Here is a 19313-nt window from a genome sequence, read left to right on the forward strand (position 1 = left end):
CGTCCTTTTGAATATAAAGTTAGAATATGTTAAATGATAAATTAAAAAGAAGAAAAAAGAGAGATAGAGATTAAGAATTAAAGTAAGAATCATAGTTATTTAGTCGGTTACTTGTTAATGCAAGTTGTGACTTCAAATAATAAAAAATTGTGTTTTCATTCCATTTGGATCACATATAAAAAGTAATAGCAATCTGTTTCATTAAATTCCGAATATTATGATTAGGGCAAAAAACCATATTGAGCCAGAGCAAGAAACTTATAACCAAAATGCGCCAAATCCAATTTCGTTTCAGCAATGAGCCAAAGTGTATTTTAATACAATTCGAACCAAGCTGGTTCGAATTGCACTCCTTCATAATTCGAACCAAGATGGTTCGATTTAGTGTTCTACGTTTTTGAATAATTCGAACCAAGATGGTTCGAACTTCTCCCATACATAATTCGAACCAGTATGGTTCGAACTTCAATAACACATAATTCGAACCAGGGTGGTTCGAATTATGCTTTGTATTCGAGTCCATGTAATTCGAACCAGGTCGGTTCGAATTACTCCTAATGCACTCCTTCATAATTCGAACCAGGCTGGTTCGAATTATGTGTGATTCGACTATAAAAGGAGTTCGAATCACCCTCATTCGAACCATTATCCCTCCCCCCTACCCCACAAAATCCCAGAGAAAACGACCCAGATTCTCTCCGAGAAAGACCTGAACGGACGAGTCTGCTGATGGAGGACGATCCGGCACGGTTATATCGGTTGGACGGAGTCGCTCATATAGCCGGGGTCATCAACGACGAGGTTAGTACGGAAATTTTTTTTGATCCTAGCGTTACTTGTGCGTTAGTGGTTTTGTATCTTAGTTAGATGGTACTTTATGTTAGTGGTTTATGTAGGCGGTTTAGGTGAGGGGATCTTGTAGGTGGTTTATGATAGTGGTTTAAGCTAGCGGTATAAGTTAGTGGTTTATGTTAGTGGTTTAGGGTGGTGGTTTAGGGTAGTGGTTTTTGTTAGTGGTTTAAGTCAGTGGTTTTTGGTAGTGGTTTATGTTGGTGGTTTATGTTAGCGATTTTTGCAAGCGGTTTTTTTATGTGGTTTATGGTAGTTGTTTAATGCTAGGTGGTTTAAGTAAGCCGGTTTATTGAATTTGTTTCTTGTTAATGGGTCTCGGTATTTGTGGTATATGCTAGCGGTTTAGTTGTGTGGTTTAGGGGTTTCTTTTCCAGTTAGTTATCCTTCATGTAATGTTATGCTGTTTAATTTAGAAAAATGGTTAATGTAAACCTGTTTATGGAAACCGTTTTATGTAAACCCGTTTACGTAGACCGGTTTACTGTGAACCGGTTTATGTGAACCGGTTTACTGTAAAACCTGTGTAGTTATATATCTCAGTATGCGGTTCTTTTCATGCGCAGCCCGAGCGATGCATTAGGAGCATGAGGCGGCAGCAGGGCATGCGTCTTGATGACAGATACGTTCCATACTTGCAGATGGCAGGGCTATACCATCTTGCAAGGCTGAACGACCGGTGGTTCCGGCTAGACGAGGCGCTCGTCAGTGCATTCGTGGAGAGATGGCGTCCCGAGACGCACACTTTTCATATGCCGTTCGGAGAGTGCACGATCACACTCCAGGACGTGGCATACCAGCTGGGTTTGCCAGTCGATGGCCGTTACGTGAGCGGGTGCCTGTCAGAGTTCCATATATACATCGATGGAGGCCGTCCACCCTGGGTCTGGTTCCAGGAGTTGCTAGGAGTTATACCTCCTCCCAGTCAGGTTCAGAAGTACGCAGTGAACTGCAGCTGGTTTCAGGAGACCTTTGGTGAGTGCCCTGAGGATGCAGATGATGACACTGTTCGTCGATATGTCCGTGCGTACATCATGATGTTGCTAGGCACGCAGTTGTTTGCGGACAAGTCTGGCAACCGGATTCACATTAGATGGCTTCCCTATGTAGCGAGGCTGGAGGAGCTGAGTACGTACAGCTGGGGTTCGGCAGCACTGGCCTGGTTGTACCGGTGCATGTGCAGGGTGGCAAACAGACATGTTGTGAAGTTAGCGGGCCCGCTCCAGCTACTGCAGTCTTGGATCTTTTGGCGGTTTCCTCAGTTTCGGCCTGCAGGATATGAGACGTTCAGCTGGCCGTTGGCATCTAGGTACTATACTGGGCCTATTCTTTTTCAATATGACTTAGAGAATTGCGTGTATGTTAATACTCTATTGCATAATGTTAACACAGATATTAGTATATGTAACTCATGTGTATGGTGCAGATGGGCAGGTTACAACCCTTCCGGTAGCGAGAAGGGTCCGAGAGTGCGGTCGTGGAGGCTTAGGATAGACCGGTTACAGTCCAGGGAGGTTAGTCTGCTAATTAATAACTGATGCATTTTAGTTAAATATTTTACACTTGGGTCGTACAGTTGCCCTGATAAGGGTGGGTTTGTTCTGCAGTTTATATGGATGCCGTACAGTAGCCCCGACGTACTTCAGGTGTTGCACCCGGAGGTTTTGGAGCCTCGGCACATGGCGGTGTGGCGCAGTGTGACCGCGCTGATCTACTTTGCTGTCATAGAGTGGCATCAGATAGATCGTGTTCTTCCTCAGTTTGGAGGGGTACAGGCCCCTCCGCGTCCCGCCTTGAACATCGACTATCTGATGTCTAAGGACGGGAGAGGCGGCGATCGATGGTTCCCCTCTTCCATGCCGAAGTGGCATGCATACTGGGACGCTCGTCATGACAGTGTATTGAGGTTCGAGATTGTTGCCGACCCTGGACCATCTCATCAGTTCCTTCAGTGGTGGACTCAGTTTGGGAAGAGGTTCTTGGCCCCGGACATTGAGCTGGGGGATCCGAGATCAGTTCCTATACCAGTTGAGGCCTCACAGCGGGGTCCGGGGCGAGTGCCTGACATGGATCCTCCGGATGACGTGCCTGACAGGCGCAGGGTTGAGAGGAGGATGGGTGTAGGGACACGGAGGAGTCAGCGTCAGTTCAGGTGGCCGGATCATACGGTGAGGAGTGGTGCTGACCATGGGGACGACGATGACGACCAGCCGGGCCACGTTGGAGAATGCACACACGATGGAGGTACTAGTACACACGATGGCGGTCATGGAGGTGAGTGGTATGGCACAGGGCTCGGTGACGGGGCTGATACTGGTGATGCTGGACCTGGACCGGGCCCGCTTGGAGATTACTTCGTTGGTGTGCCAGCGGATGATCAGGCTGAGCAGGGTGGTACACCGTGGCGCATATCAGGATCACAGTGGGCAGACTTTGTTGGGTCAGACTCGTTTGTTGGGGACTTCGGGAGTCCACGCTTCCTAGATGAGATCACCGCCATCATGCAGGCTGAGGTGACCCCCCGCAGAGCTGGCCAGACCTCAGGGATCCAGGCCCCCTTAGATGTTGATCTGAACGAGCCTCCATCCTCATCCGCTGGTCAGCAGTTTCGTCTTGGAGGTACCCCTACATCCGCCTTCACCGCTGCATCAGAGTCTATCGCAGGATCGTCTGCAGCACCGTTGCGTGTTGCGCCACCAGTACAGCCTGCTCCGCAGGAGGAGGAGGATGAGATAGAGGATGAGGAGCCGCTTATCCGTCGAGGTCAGAGGGCACGGGTAGCACGTCGCTGTGGTACTGGTTCGCATCTGTTTAGATGAGTCACATTTCATGTATGTTGTTTCCTCTATTTCAGTCATGTATGATAGTTAGGTGTAGTTTTCTTGTTATGTAGTGCTCTGTTTATGTATGTTGTTCCTAACTATTTGTATTAAATGAAACATGATATTATATAATGATTTCGTTTAGTTATTAAAATGAGGATGAACGAGTCTTGTAGCATAACTTCTAATGAAAGACAACATATTCATTACTACTCACAAATACCAAAGTTCAATGCATTAATCTCAACAAGGTACATTCGTGGTCAAGCAATGCATCTAACAAGACAACTTAAATGTAAACAACACTAACAATAACATCATGGAAACTAATTTCGCCCTGTCTGAGACGATCCTACTACCTGTGGGCATCTACGTCTACTGTGTCCGGGTTGGCGACAAAGGCCACACCGTTTTGGCCTGTTTGGATCTGCCTCATCCATATTCGTCCGTATCCTTGTGGATCTAGGCCTCCCCTCTCTCGCACGCCTTCTGTTTGGGTCCGGAATCACCGTGGGCCCATCGTAGGGTGGCCAGAAGCCCTCCGGAATTGGAGGTGTGAATCCCATCCGATAGACATTGAACACCGAGCTAATCTGATAGACGCTATGAACATAGGAGCTCCAGCTCACACGCGCGTAGGCACAGCATGCAAGTGCGTGCTGACACGGGAAATGAAGTGCCTGAAAGTACCCACAGTCACATGTCCGGGAGGCAAGCGATACTCGGTAAGTACCCAATGAGAAAGTACCAGTCGGAGTGGTCTCCGCTACGGTGAACTCGGAGTTATCACGGTCATACAACGTCACCGTGAAGCACCTGGCCGTCTTCAAGTTGGCCTCAATACACTTCACCAAATGCTGACTGAACTGCTGTCCGGTGCCCATCTGGGCCTCAGCCTCTCGCCCCTTACGAACAAATAGTTCGGCCAGCCTACCATATGTTGCCTTCACCAGGGATGCTACAGGAAGATTTCTTACACCCTTCAGGATTGAGTTCACACACTCGGAGATATTCGTCGTCATGTGACCGAATCTCCTCCCCTCATCGCGATGCTGCGTCCACAAGGAGTAATCAATACGGTTCGCCCACTCACACATCGCCTGGTCTTCAGACCGCAGTATATCAAACCAGTAATCAAACTCAACCTCAGTCTTCGCGTACGCTGCATTCACGAGAAGCCTCCTAGCGTCTTTGCCCTTGAAGGTAAGGGCGAAATTAGCCGCTACGTGTCGTATGCAGAATGCACGGTACGCAGATGGTGGTAACCAACCTCCGTCCGGGGCCTCAAGCGCAGACTTGATACCGTTGTGCCTATCCGATATAACCAGCAGACCGGGCTGCGGGGTCACGTGCTGCCGTAGATGCGAGAGAAAGAATGTCCACGACTCCGCATTCTCACCCTCTACTAGTGCGAATGCGACAGGTAGAATGTTGGAGTTCCCGTCCTGTGCAATCGCAATGAGCAACGTTCCCCCATACTTACCATATAGATGTGTGCCGTCAATGCTGACTAGGGGCTTGCAATGCCGGAATGCCTCGATGCACGGAGGGAAAGTCCAGAAAAGTCTGTGGAAATAAGCTTGAGACTCGTCAACTTGTCCTCCAACTAGAACCGGGCTCGTCCTGAGGACCGCAACAGTACCAGGCATCGTCAGCTGGACACCCAACACCCACCTAGGTATCTCGCTGTATGACTCATCCCAGTCACCGTAGATGATGCCAACGGCCTTCTGCTTCGCCATCCAAACCCTCCTGTAAGTCGGCCTAAAACCAAAATGCGCTGCCGTGGCGTTGAGGAGCACCTTGATGCTAACCGATGCGTCAGCCCTGACCATTGGCATAATGAACGCGGAAATCACAGAATGATCCAAACTTCTGTGATCACTTGATATGGATGTGGCCAGGCAAGTGTGAGGGCCATTGTACCGTTTGACCTCCCAAATGCCCTTCCGCTTCCGGAGACTGAGCCGAATCAACCATGTGCACCCATTCCCGAACTCGGAACACTTGCCCACATACCGGCGGTGATCGGACTCCACCACCTTGTACTGTACCCCTCGCCGGATGCTGTAAGTCTTCACACTTAACAGGGCCTCATCTTTATCCTGGAATTGCTGACCAACCTGGAACTCTGTGAGACCAGCATTTCCTTCCGCATCTCTAGCTCCGAATCCAACAGGGTGACCTAGCGCAACCTCATGCGTCATGGCGCCCAGGTCCAGAGAAGAAAAATATGGTGGATACTGCTGTGTGCCAGAGCTAGAACCACCGCCAGCCAATGCAGGCCCAGCCGCTTGAACCTCGTCCCCGCTATCGTCCTCAATCGTTTCAGGCTCAACGTCGTCCTCATCAGGATCACCCAATTCTCCGTCTCCGACGCCAACCGGTGGAACGCCCTGTAAAGCGTTTGCCAGAACATCAAAGGATCCTACCTCGTCGCGGACGCCGTCATTCAAATCAACAGCAAATGACGGAGAGGCGACAAGTTGGGCCGCTGTCTCGTAAACTGGGACGGAGGAAGAAGCCACAGCAGCCATCGAACTGGAGCCAGCTGCCGTGGCTACATTGGCGGTATTCCGGTTCGAACCCCCTGAGCTGGATACCACATCAACCAGCTTTGCCAGCAACTCTGGTGTGCGGACCTCCGGAAACTGTCTCCGACAAAGAAACATGACTTGGAGGTCCTCATCACTACCAATCGTCAGACAATCATACTTCACCGTATCGTGCAGGATCGTGACTGGAATGCGATAGAAAAACTTCTTAATCCGCTTCGCACCTTCCAGGCCAAGTTTCATCAGCACAGCTCTAACCAAGTCATCATAGCTTGTCGTTCGATTCACCACAATATAGAGAGGATTCTTATCTGTGAACTTCACTCCGGACCGAGTTTTCCTCTTGATGGATCCTTTATGGTGTACCAAAACAGCAAAACTCTCCTCCTCACTAGCCATCTTATGTCCTCTAATGAGAGCAATTCACGTTTACAGCGTTTATATAGAGCTCTGATTCGTACTAATTCGAACTAACCTGGTTCGAACCATGATACACGTAATTCGAACCAAGCTGGTTCGAATTACTACAATCAACCTCTCTTTGGTTCGAACCAGGTTGGTTCGAACCAAGAAAGCATGTAATTCGAACCAGCCTGGTTCGAATTACTACAACCAAGCTCTCTCCCCATAATTCGAACCAACCAGGTTCGAATTACATGCTTTCTTGGTTCGAACCTATCCGGTTCGAATTATTCAAAATTTTCCAATACTAGTTCGAACCAACTTGGTTCGAATTACTAGCTAATACAGTTCGAACCTTGTTGGTTCGATTTATATAAAAATGCCTCTTGGCTTATTGCTGAAACAAATTTCTGTTTGGCGTATTTTGGTTAAACCTTTCTGCATGTGGCTTAATATGGTTTTTTGCCCTTATGATTATAACCATTCTTGTATACATGGATAAATGTAACATCTATCATTTAGGTCTTTATGCACTATTTGAATGATGATTTGCTGTCACGTTATATATTTGTCTATATTCTCCCATTTCTATTTCGTAAATAAAATATTAAAAGTTTGAATTTATTTAAGAAAAAAAATAATATAGTTAAATAGGTTGAAAATTTTGGATTCTTTAATCTCAAGATCATTCATGTTAAATCTTTAAAAAAAATAGTTGAAAATGTGAAAATGTATCTGAATTTGTGAGTATAATTGAGAAAGAGTTTTAGTTTTTTTGATGTGTTGGGAATCAAAATCCTGAAATCACTATTTACACATGAGTATAGTATTTATTAAACCTTAAAACTCAAATAAAATAACATTTAATTCTAAATCAAAAATAACAATGAGTTATTTAATTCAGTATTTATGATCATAAATGAGATCACCATTATATAAGTTATTTGATGTGAAATAGTTTAATTTACAATTATAATTAATATAAGTATTGTCTATAAATAAAAATAATAATTTTTTAACAAAATAATCATTCAATTTGAACTACAATTAATTAAGTGATAGAAATTATAATAAATAGTGTGATATTTAAAGAGTAATTACCCAAATCAGTCCCCAAAGATTTAAAATCGGACATTTTAGTCCTAAAAAAAAATTAATACACAAATCAATCCCAAGGTTTTACTCCGGCAGACAAATTAGTCCCCAGTTCATTTTTTGACAAACTAATTACCCAGATCAGTCCCCAAAGATTTTAAAAATGGACATTTTAGTCCCTAAAAAAATTTAATGTACAAATCAATTCCCAAAGTTTCTCTCTGTTAGACATAATAGTCCTCCGTCCAAAAATAAAATAAAATAAAATAATTATTATTATTATTAATTGTATAATAATACTATACTATATTTTTTATATTTTTTGGACAAAAATAATAGATATATATATATATAGCCACTCAATAATAATAATAATAACAACAACAACAACAACAACAACAATAACAATAATAATAATAATAAAAATTATTCTACAAAAAATTCAAGGTTAAAACTATTTGATATTTTTGTATTTAATATAATTAAAAGATGTACTATGTAAAAAAAATATGTTTGTATTAAAAAATATGTATTAAAAGAAAATATTTTAATTTAGATTTATATTAAATACATTTTTTTAATACAAACATATTTTTTAAAATAGTACATCTTTTGATTATATTAAATACAAAAATATCAAATAGTTTTAACCTTAAATTTCTTGTAAAATAATCTCTAATAATTTTATTGATTATTATTATTATTATTATTATTATTATTATTATTATTATTATTGAGTGACTATATATATATATATATATATATATAAAAGAATCTAATGAATAAATTTATCATTGGTTTTTTTTAGAAAATACAAAAAATTATGGTATAATAATAATAATAATAATAATAATAATAATAATAATAATAATAATAATAATAATAATAATAATAATAATAATAATAATAATAATAATCAATAAAATTATTAGAGATTATTTTATAAGAAATTTAAGATTAAACTATTTGATATTTTTGTATTTAATATAATCAAAAGATGTACTATTTTAAAAAATATGTTTGCATTAAAAAAATATGTATTTAATATAAATCCAAATTAAAATATTTTTTTTAATACATATTTTCTAATACACATTTTTTAATACAAATATTTTTTTTTTACATAGGACGTCTTTTGATAATATTAAATACAAAAATATCAAATGATTTTAACCTTAAATTTCTTGTAAAATAATCTCTAATATTATTATTATTATTATTATTGAGTGACTATATATATATAAGAATTTAATGAATAAATTTATCATTATTTTTGTCCAAAAAATATAGTATAATATTATTGTGTAATTAATAGTAATAATAATTTTATTTTATTTTGTTTTTGGATGGAGGACTATTATATCTAACAGACAGAAACGTTACGGATTGATTTATACATTAGTTTTTCTTGGGGACTAAAATGTCCGTTTTTAAAATCTTTGGGGACTGATTTGAGTAATTACTCTACCGAAAAATAACATGGGGATTGATTTGTCTGCCGGAGTAAAATCTTAGGGATTGATGTGTGTATTAATTTTTTTGGGGACTAAAATGTCCAATTCTAAAATCCTTGAGGACTGATTTAGGTAATTTCTCTATATTTAAATATCTAATAAAATTAATTAATTAATATAATAATTTATTATAATGAATTAAATTTAATAAATTAAAAAAATATATTAAAAAATACTCTTAAAAGTATATCACATCAATTTTATCATTAAATACATAAATTCAAATTTTATATAATAGAATACATAACCAAATGCAATTTATTTTACGATGCTACCTCTGCTGCAAAGGCGATTTTAGTTAGTGTTGAAACGTATGTAACAGTGGACAAGGATTATTTTTTGGTGAGTATTTGATTTAATGCATTAATGTTTAAAAAAATAAAAAAAAAATCCCTTTTTTCTTTTAATTTTGTATGTTTGACAAATTTGTAATAATAAAAATAAAAATACTAGAAAAATCAAATAAACATTTTTTTAGAAGTTATAATTTACATTTTTTTAAAAAATTTAAAAAAATTTTATATAATAAATGAACAATAAAATATTTTTATCTTATTATACTCAAACATAATTGATAAATAAAAAAAAAATTTTACATGAGATATCCAAATATAAAATCACTTTTATTTTATAAAAAATTTTAAAAAAAATATTAGTTAAAAAAATCTTTTTCGGTTTGTCTATGTCGGAGCGGCCAGTGCACCCAATTTTGGCCATGCCATGTCCATCTGTGCTTACAGGGATTGGACTGCCGTTTAGTATTATTATCTTGGGGAAGATCGTTTTCTTGGTCAGAGTAGTTGGTTAAGAGGTAAATTTCTTCACCAGAAACAATCTATGCCGCTACATTCACCCTTTTTGCCGTAAAAACCCTTGGCACTTCTCACATACTGTCACCACCTTTTCCCACATGTTAATGCCTCCCAGACACTCACCCCCTTCAATATATATTTTTTTTAGTCTTGACCCTCTTCAATATCAAAGCCACCTCCCAGTAAGATGTAAGTAGACTCTTTTTCATATGTTAATGAATAAAATAATTTAGTTTTGGCCATTCATCTGAAAAATGATCACATAAAGGAAGTTAATAGAACTATAAAAGGAAAACACTAACAAACTCTGGCACTTAAAAAATCACTGCAGATGGTTACAACTTACACGGTTAGGAATCACTTCCTGCATCTTTGCAGGTTACAGATGCGCAATCTTGAATATTATAATTTCCCCCTTCCTAAAAGAATCAGTGGCGATTTCTTTCCTTTTTTTTCCCTTTAAATTGTTATGAAAAGTAAGCACCTATAGCCATAACCATAACTACCACAAATCACATGGTTTGCATCCCCTGCCTCTGTCCAGTTCCTTACATTCTCATCTGCGTAGCTTTACGGTCCATTTTTTCCGTAGTCGTCTGTCAGTGGCGTGTCAACCATTGAATATGTTAGGCCACCACAACTGCAACCTCCATTAGTTAATGTTTTGCTTGTAAGCCAATAAATAGAGAGCCGCAGCCTGCATCAGTTCACATTAGAAGAGTAGCTCTGGGTGATTATAGTGAGTCAGCTACTTCAGTGTTTAACACAGTTGCTTCTATTTTAATGTCTCATAGCTCTTTACTAGACTGGACACAAACCAAGAGGGGAAGATACATCGGGACCAAGTTCATCGCTGTTTTCCTAGGGAGACTAACTTTTATCGAGAAACACTCTAGACCAACACTCGAGTGATCTTTCATCTTAAAAACTCTTGAAAATACCAAGTTTTATGAATGAAATAGCTGTTACCACACTGTTCACCCTCTGCATTCATTATTCATTAACACCCCTTGGACATGATCAAGGCCTGTTTAAGTGTTCACGTCATGGCATCTTTCTCCTAATAGGAGCATAGGAGGTCCTTGTTTGTCTGAAAACGTTCTATGTTATCTGAATCCCACAACCGTTCAGTAATGTTAACATTAGCATACCAAAGCATAACCCCATCCAAAATTTTAATATTAGCAATTCCATTTTGGATGACACTTTTCAAAGAAGAAACTCGTTTGAAAAACCTAAAGCAGTGCTTATGTTCTTGCGACTAGGATGCGATCATCGGACATTAATAAGTAGTACTGCAACACCACCTTTTCGGCAACCACCTCAACTAATTTTGTCCTTCCCAGTAGCAGAAACAGTTCAAATAGAAGTGATTTAGATTTAATCAGGCACATTTGAGCAACTTTAAGTCTACTCTTTTTGTTAATTATGACAATTGAAAAAACGAAATCTTTTGTACAATGCTCAATTAAGTAGAAACAAGGCTCCACCCTGGAGTTTTCTTTAGTCTTTCTTCTTTCATAACCTTCCTCAGTCTCAAAACTTCATTCCATTGTCCAGCCTCTGCATATATATTCAACATAGCAACATGAACACCATGATTATGAGGTTCCAGAGTAAGAATTTCTTTTACGACTCTTTTAGCAACCTTGGTATTTCCATTATTTTTGCAAGCTGCCAACAAAGCTCCTAAAATAACAATATCAGGCTTCCAAGGCATTGCTTTACCAGTTCCTCTGCCTCTATCAACTTACCCTCTTTCCCAAGAAGATCCACCATGCACCCCTAATGTTCAATCTTCGGGTCAACCCCATACACATTTTTCATGGAATAAAAGATTTCACGACCAACATCAATCAAGCCAGCATGGCAACAAGCCGACAAAACCCCTAAGAAAGTTACATCGTTCGGGATGACAAGTTGCTCCTCCTTCAGCTTCTCAAAGAGACCAAGAGCATCTTCAACATGTCCCTGAGCAGCCAACCCAGAGATCATCACATTCCAAGTAACAACATTTCTCTCAGTCATTTCATCAAACAACTTCCGAGCCATAACAATCTCTCCATTCTCTGCATACATGTAAACCAACGCCGTCCCAAGAATCACTTCCCCTTCAAACCCCTTCATCTTCATGAACTCATGAATCCTCTGCCCAAGCTCAAGATACCCCTCCCGAGCACAAGCCGATAACACCGAAGCCAGCATCGCAGCATTGGGCTCCAATCCATCTCCAATCATCTCATCAAAAAGCCCCAAAGCCTCATCATAACATTGATTCTGAGCATACCCACAAACCATCGTTGTCCATTGACTCAAACTCCTGGCCGGCATTTCATCAATCATATGGCGTGCACGGGTAAAATCACCGGAGACAGAGTAACACCATTGGCCACGTGGGAATCTAAGCACATCCCGAATTTCAGCACGTGTGTGTGAACCTGGGTACAGGATGGCAGGGAGGGAATGTTAGAGCAGGCTTTAAGGAGAAAGGGGAAGGTGTGTTTCCCGGGAATAGCGCCTAGCTTCCTCATGGAGATGTGAAGGCAGAGAGAGTGATGGGGATTGGGGCTAGAGGCCTGGGCGCGGACTTGTTTGAGGTGGTGTATTGTGGTGCATTGGTCGGCGAGGAGAGAGAGACTAGGAGGAATGGTTGAGAAGAGTGAACGGGGGAAGCGGTGTTTGAGCGAGACGTGCAGTTTTGGCGGCACCATTCGAAGAAAGGTGGTTGGTGATCAGAGACTCGGAGTTTCCCAGGGTATCCGCCACCGGCGGCAGCAAAGCAAGGTTGTTCCGGAATTCAATTCCCGACCGATCAGGTGCTTCGTGCAGAAGGCGGAATTCAATTCCTGACACAGAAGAATGAAGTAACCATTCAACCAAGCTAAGTGTACTTTCACTGATTCTTATCATACATATATGCATGTTATTCGACTTCAACTCGTTAGTTTTTTATGAGTCAAAAGTCAAAACTTTACATTATCTAGTGCCAACTGGCAACTTAACAAATGATTGTGAAGACACACGTCACATTCAAATTTAACGAAGATTGTGAGTGTTGTCTTACCCATTTCAAATCAAGAACTCAAGGCCAGAACACGAAACATCTGCCCAGAAACACGCAGATAACGAAGAATCCTCTCCCGCATTCACACAAAAAGTAAAAATTAAAAAAAAAAAATCACATCGCAAGAAAACCTAACCCAGAAGGCCAGAACACGAAGCATCTGCCCCTCATCCCTTGGCAAAGCACCTTGTGCCACACCTCCTCCTCCCCTATTTCCCTCGTCGCTTTTATAATTTTTTAAATTATTTTAACTGAATTTTTTCACATTATGGTCAACCGCGAAAATTGGATTTTTTATTTAAATAAATAAAATAAAAATATTAATTACGGAAATAAATAAATTTAAATAAAAAATATAATTTTCGGTAAATAAAAGCATTACTTTTAAATTTATTTATTTCGATAATTAATGCTTTTATTTTATATATTTAAATAAAAAATCTGCGAAAATTCTTATTCTATTCTGTCCAAAAAGGAATTCTTATTCTAATTCCAAATCCTTTCTTTCTTTAACAAACAAAAATAAGGTTTTTCTTGTTCAATAAAGCTGCTTAGAAAATTAAAACAGAATACAATATAAAAAAGAAAAAAAAAATTGGTAAAGAGAACTCCACACAAAATGCATAATATTATTCACATGATGAATTACAACCAAATTACACAGAATCAACTAACTAATTTTTTTCATGATTAAATGCAAATATTATTCACATTATGAACTAGAACCAAACTACACAGAAGAATCAAGTAACTAATTTCAATTTTTATTTACATTTTTGACGATCTAATTTGTTGGCATCGGATAGCGACATAAAGGGCATAAATGACTAGTCTTGAGCCAGTGGATGATGCATTCTTGATGATACACATGCTTACAAGGCATTGATAATACTTGTTCTGCATCATCACCGTAATCAAATTCAGTTAGACAAATACTGCACCTCTCTGTTGCATTGTTATTCTTTTCAAGCTTCACTTCCTCAAGAGAATCAATGGCACTCTTCGAAGTAGGAACCATCTTAATATTAGTATCTCCCATGGACTCTTCAACGATGAAGTCGGTGATAATGTCGCCGTAGTCATCATCAACAAACACAAACGAATTCTGGATAATAATGTCCAAATTCAAACTGAAGAAACGAAAATAAGGTCTTTCGTAGAGAAATCCGGAACGACGAGTTTGAATTGTGGCTTCCGCGTAGGATATGACATCTGGCATCATGTGATGAATCAAGACATTTGGTATAACATCATCAGGAAAATGCAATTGCATGTGTGATGAACCGTTTTGAAGGAATTCTTGAGCATGCATTAGAATTGAGCTGTCACATTCAAACGTATCAATGGCTCCTAACACTGGATAATGTGATTGTGGTTGTTGATGATGAGTAGTCCAGCACGTTTGATGCCTAACTCGTACCTTCAGAATGAAGTAATCTGCTATTTTATCTCCGATGAGTGTTAGATAAAGTTCCAAATCTGCCTCCGATTCTTGGAACAATGCGGGAGATGACACTTCCCAGGAAAAACCAAATGGCGACGTCATGATGATGAAATTGAGAACTGGTTTGATGCTTCAAGTTCGTTTATCAGAAATATAAGAAACTTTCTCTAATAGAAATAAGAATCAAACTGAGAATTAATCTTGTTGCTTTCTGCTTACTTATATATACAAGAGTTCCTAGTAAAATTTGGTACTGGATCTTAATTGGACACTAATTTTTTTTTTTTCCAAAGTGACATTACTTTAAGAGAGGGAAGGTAATTGGATCTTAATTGTATATTAATTGACCGAACTATCTTTTTTAGTTTAATTAGGAGAATAATCTTTTAGGATAATTATTTTATATGATTTTCTAACTACTTTTATTTTCTTGGATTATCATTCGTAATTTAAAAATTAAAAATTAAAATTTATTATTTTTGTTAAATTCAATCTTATTTTATTTTTTTACTAACTAACTGAAACTAATTGTTTGAGATAAGTAAGAAAAAAAATATATCGATCATTATTTATAAAAAAAAAATTAATATTTATATTATTTAAAAATCAAAATAACTGCCAATTATTTGAAATAATGTGTTTTCTTTCTTGGAGTAGTTATAAATAGATTGATAAATTGATTAGACAAAAGAAATAAATTGATTTACAAAGATTTTGTACAAAATTATTATCGAGTGGTTGAATACTTGAATCCTAATTTATAATTTGGACGATCTTTCATTTTATAGAACTTTAGTATTTAGTAAGCACAGGCATACTTAGAAGATTTTCGATCCCTGTAAAACGAGTTCAAACATATCCTGTTTAAATGCTTCATAATCCCTTATCACTTGCTTCAAATCTCATGATAAACACTCTTCAATTAATTTTTGTTTGTTCCTATTCTTTTTTAAACAATTTTTTTTTTGTAACGGACTTCTCTACTTATCCTCGATTTTTTTTTTTTTTACCGAAGATATGAATACTCGAACCCGCAACCTCTTAATTGAGTATGGGGAGTCTATGTCATTTGAGCTATAACTCATTGGCTAAAATTTGAAAAAATAGGAGACTCAAACCCGCAACCTCTTAATTAAGCATGGGGAGTCTATGCCATTTGAACTATTACTCATTGGCCTACTTATTCTCGATTATCAAGATATTCAAAATACAAATATATACCGATAATCCAATTCAATTCAATTAACTTGGATATTTTAGGATAACATTAAATCTATCAAAAATCAATCCCTGTTAGCATAGAAAAATACGATTTAGCATCTCATAATTTTTTATGTTATTACAAATAAATTTGATTATTTTAATTATTAATTATTTAATTAAAAAAATACATAAATCAATATATATAAATATATACAAATATATAATAATTAATTTGATAATTAATTTTAAAAATATTTTTTATCTAATTTTTTTATTTTAGATGATACAAAAGAAAAAAAAATCTACACTAACTTTATTAAAAAAAATTTTAGATGATCAATATTTTTTATTATTTTTATTTCATATTAAAATATTAATTTCTTAATATTTTTTCTATTAAAATTGTTCGTTTAAAACACCTCAAAATATTATTTAAAAAGGAAAATAAAAGCCTACTCAAAAATCAAAATATCTTAATGCAAGACAACTAAGTGAGCACACATTTAGTTAGTTAATCTTCCCACAAAGTCAACAGAAAATGAAGTGGCGCGAAACAGGTACCATAGTCCATAGGTGACCGGCTGTGGCCACAACCACCTATACAATAGTATTTGGTTTTGGAAATAGGATACAGACAAATGCACAACACATATTTAAAGTGTTTGAAAGTAGAGATATGGACACTGAATATATTATGTTTGAGACAGTTTTTTATATTTTTGTGTTTATTTTTTTATAAAAAACAATGATAGACACAAAATTTTAAAGAGTGGATACGAATTTTTTTATAAATTTTATTTTTCTTTTTATCCATAGATATTTTTTATTATTTCACTATTATTCCTTCTTATTTTTCTTATTGCGCTGTCCTTGAGAAGTACTTTCTTCCTCTTACTATTTCTCTATCTCTTTCTTTTTCAGGTACTCTCTCCTTTTTGTAGAATTTTTTATTGGGGTGGATAATTCTTTTTTTCTTATCGTTTTTATTTCAATACCATTTTAACCTTTTATTATATTATTTGATTTGTAATAAAAATAATAATAAAAATAATTAATCTTAAAACTTTTGAAAGATAAATATTATCAAAAGTAAAATTGATATTTTAAAATACTAAAAAATAATTTATAAGTTGTAATTGATTTTATATAATTTAAAGAAAATCAGTTTTTTGAAAAGAAAAATCAGTTTTTAGATAAAAAAAATTAGTTTTCTAAATAAAAATAGATTTTTATGTCCAAAAACTAATTTTTTTCATGTAAAAACGGATTTTTTTAACACTGATTTTTTATTTAAAATTAATTTGGCTTATTAACCTAAACAAATTTTTTTATTAATCAAACTCAAATTTATTTTTTTGTTAATCTTAACCATATGTATTCCTACATATTAATAATAAATTTAAAAATAAAATAATTATATTTATAAATTTTATTTTAATATAAATGCTATTATATATTTTTTTATTGAAATTTTTGGCCTCTTTAAACATTTTTTCAAGTTCCGTCTGTACTCCTACGTACTCTCATTCTTTATTAAATTAGTTTGTACTTGATGTAAAAAATTTGGAATCACATGACTATTTTAGTCATTTCATACGCGTGGACATGCTTTGTTAAATTATGTGTATGCGTGGACATGCTTGCTGAGCCATTATGCGTACGCATGGGATCACTCGCGTGCGCACAGTCAAAAGTTCCATGCGACCACGCATACGTGTGGATGTACGTTTTTTCAAAAAAAAAAACTGATCAACCAGAAAGCTACATAATTTTACATATTTCACACCAAAACTTCCAACGTGCATAACTTAATCGTTTTAAATCGTTTTTCTTCTGTTCTTCGAACGGCATAAACTTCACGAACCCAATTCTCATTTAAAACCACTTGAAATCAATTTGGGGTTGCAGATGCCAAGTTATAGCTCGCCGAAATTCGGTCCAAAACTAAAATTTTGCAAACTTTCTAAACCTCATTCTCATTCAAAACAAATCTCATGCTATTGATCACCAGACCTACACTTGCTAACACAATATATTCTTCTTCATCAACATAACAACCACCATAAAAGTCATATCTCATACCAACAATAATTACATATACACATGCCGAATCCTACAACCAAAACCATAACTCACAAATCCTAAGCCTATATACTTATATCCTCAAATCAATAATTAACAATTTGCCAAGCCATCAACTAATCAACAGCACCATACCAATACATTCTTAACAGCAAGATACTAAACAATAATATACACATACATTCCAACTTATCATATGGTCATCTAGTCTAAGTTTTCACAGAACATTATATATTAATGTAAGAAACTTAAACCATACATTGGCCGATTTTTTGCGCATTGTCCAAGGTAACTTACTAAAATAAACACAGCCCCCAAAAGTTCAATAAAACAACTTCCTCCAAGTTCTGATATCCACAATTTCAAGCTCCAATTATTTATTCACAACCTAATACACATTCATAACATATATACACCCAATTTAATATCCAAATCACAAATTCAGAATATTTAGATAGAATTATAATATCCTCACCTTACCCAAGCTTCATATAAGCAAGAGTGAACGTTTTCCTCAAGCTAATTGGATCCTAAAACATCAAAACAAGGAAATTCAACAACTCCACATGATTTTTTCAAAAATTGGGGAAGAAGAGGCTGAGAGTGAATAAGCAAATTACCTATAAAATTGTTCCAGTAGAATCGTAGAGTTCGACGCGGTGGTCACGTGGCCAAAAACGGTGCGGCGATCGGAACTCGGATGGAGGAGTTACGGTGATTTGAATTATCGTAAGGGTTAGGAAATTTCTTTTCTCCTTCTCCCCTGCTTATTGCCTTCAACGCATTCTGAAGTGAGGAGGAAGAAGAGCCCTTGGCTCATTTAAGTGATGGGCCGATTGGGCCCACAGGCTTGGTTTAGGTCCGGTTCAACCGGTCTGGTCCGTTCGGTCCAATTTTAGGCCAGATTTCTTGAAATTAGTGTCAAAATTCTCGTTTTGACGAGCTCTATTCTAATTTAATATAATATTCGCATTTCTAATTTTTTTATTAAAAATTAATTTATTGACTAATTATTTATTAATTTAACGGGGTTTACACAGGGAACTTAAACCTTAGGGAGAGTTCTATACAAGTTCCTTGGTCGCTTTTCAAAATTTCACCCGCTCCACTTGTAGCTTTGTTTGATGACCCATCTATGTATAGGCTCTATGTTGCTGGATCCCCTGGGCTTTCAGTGTATTTAGCGATGAAGTCAGTGAGGTATTATGACTTGATTGCTGTCCAAGCTTCGTACTTTAGGTCGAACTCGGACAGTTCCACAGCCCATGGTAGCATCCGTCCTGCCAAGTCTGTCTTTTGTAAAATGTATTTCATTGGTTGATTAGTGCGAAATTTGATGGTGTGAGCCTGGAAATAAGGTCGGAGTCTTTAAGCTGAGATGTGAGGATAAGGGAATAAGCAAACTTCTCTATCTTTTGATAGTTCAACTCTACATCTTGTAGGGCTTTGCTGATGAAATAGATATGTTGCT

The 19313-nt window shown here is 37.1% G+C and overlaps 1 long non-coding RNA gene and 1 pseudogene across 1 annotated transcript; both read right to left on the reverse strand.

The window, feature by feature from the left end:
- Positions 1–11617: 11617 nt before the first annotated feature.
- LOC112755094 (pentatricopeptide repeat-containing protein At2g33760-like) lies at positions 11618–13241 on the reverse strand (annotated as a pseudogene).
- A 4469-nt stretch (positions 13242–17710) lies between these two features.
- Positions 17711–18635, reverse strand: LOC140179856 (uncharacterized). The gene is made up of 3 exons (XR_011873682.1): positions 18463–18635; positions 18318–18372; positions 17711–18230 (listed from the first exon to the last, which is right to left on the reverse strand). It is a non-coding gene; the product is annotated as an uncharacterized lncRNA (long non-coding RNA).
- Positions 18636–19313: the final 678 nt, after the last annotated feature.

Source organism: Arachis hypogaea, chromosome 16 (assembly GCF_003086295.3).
Source record: "Arachis hypogaea cultivar Tifrunner chromosome 16, arahy.Tifrunner.gnm2.J5K5, whole genome shotgun sequence".
In the NCBI taxonomy this organism is placed as follows: Eukaryota; Viridiplantae; Streptophyta; class Magnoliopsida; order Fabales; family Fabaceae; genus Arachis; species Arachis hypogaea.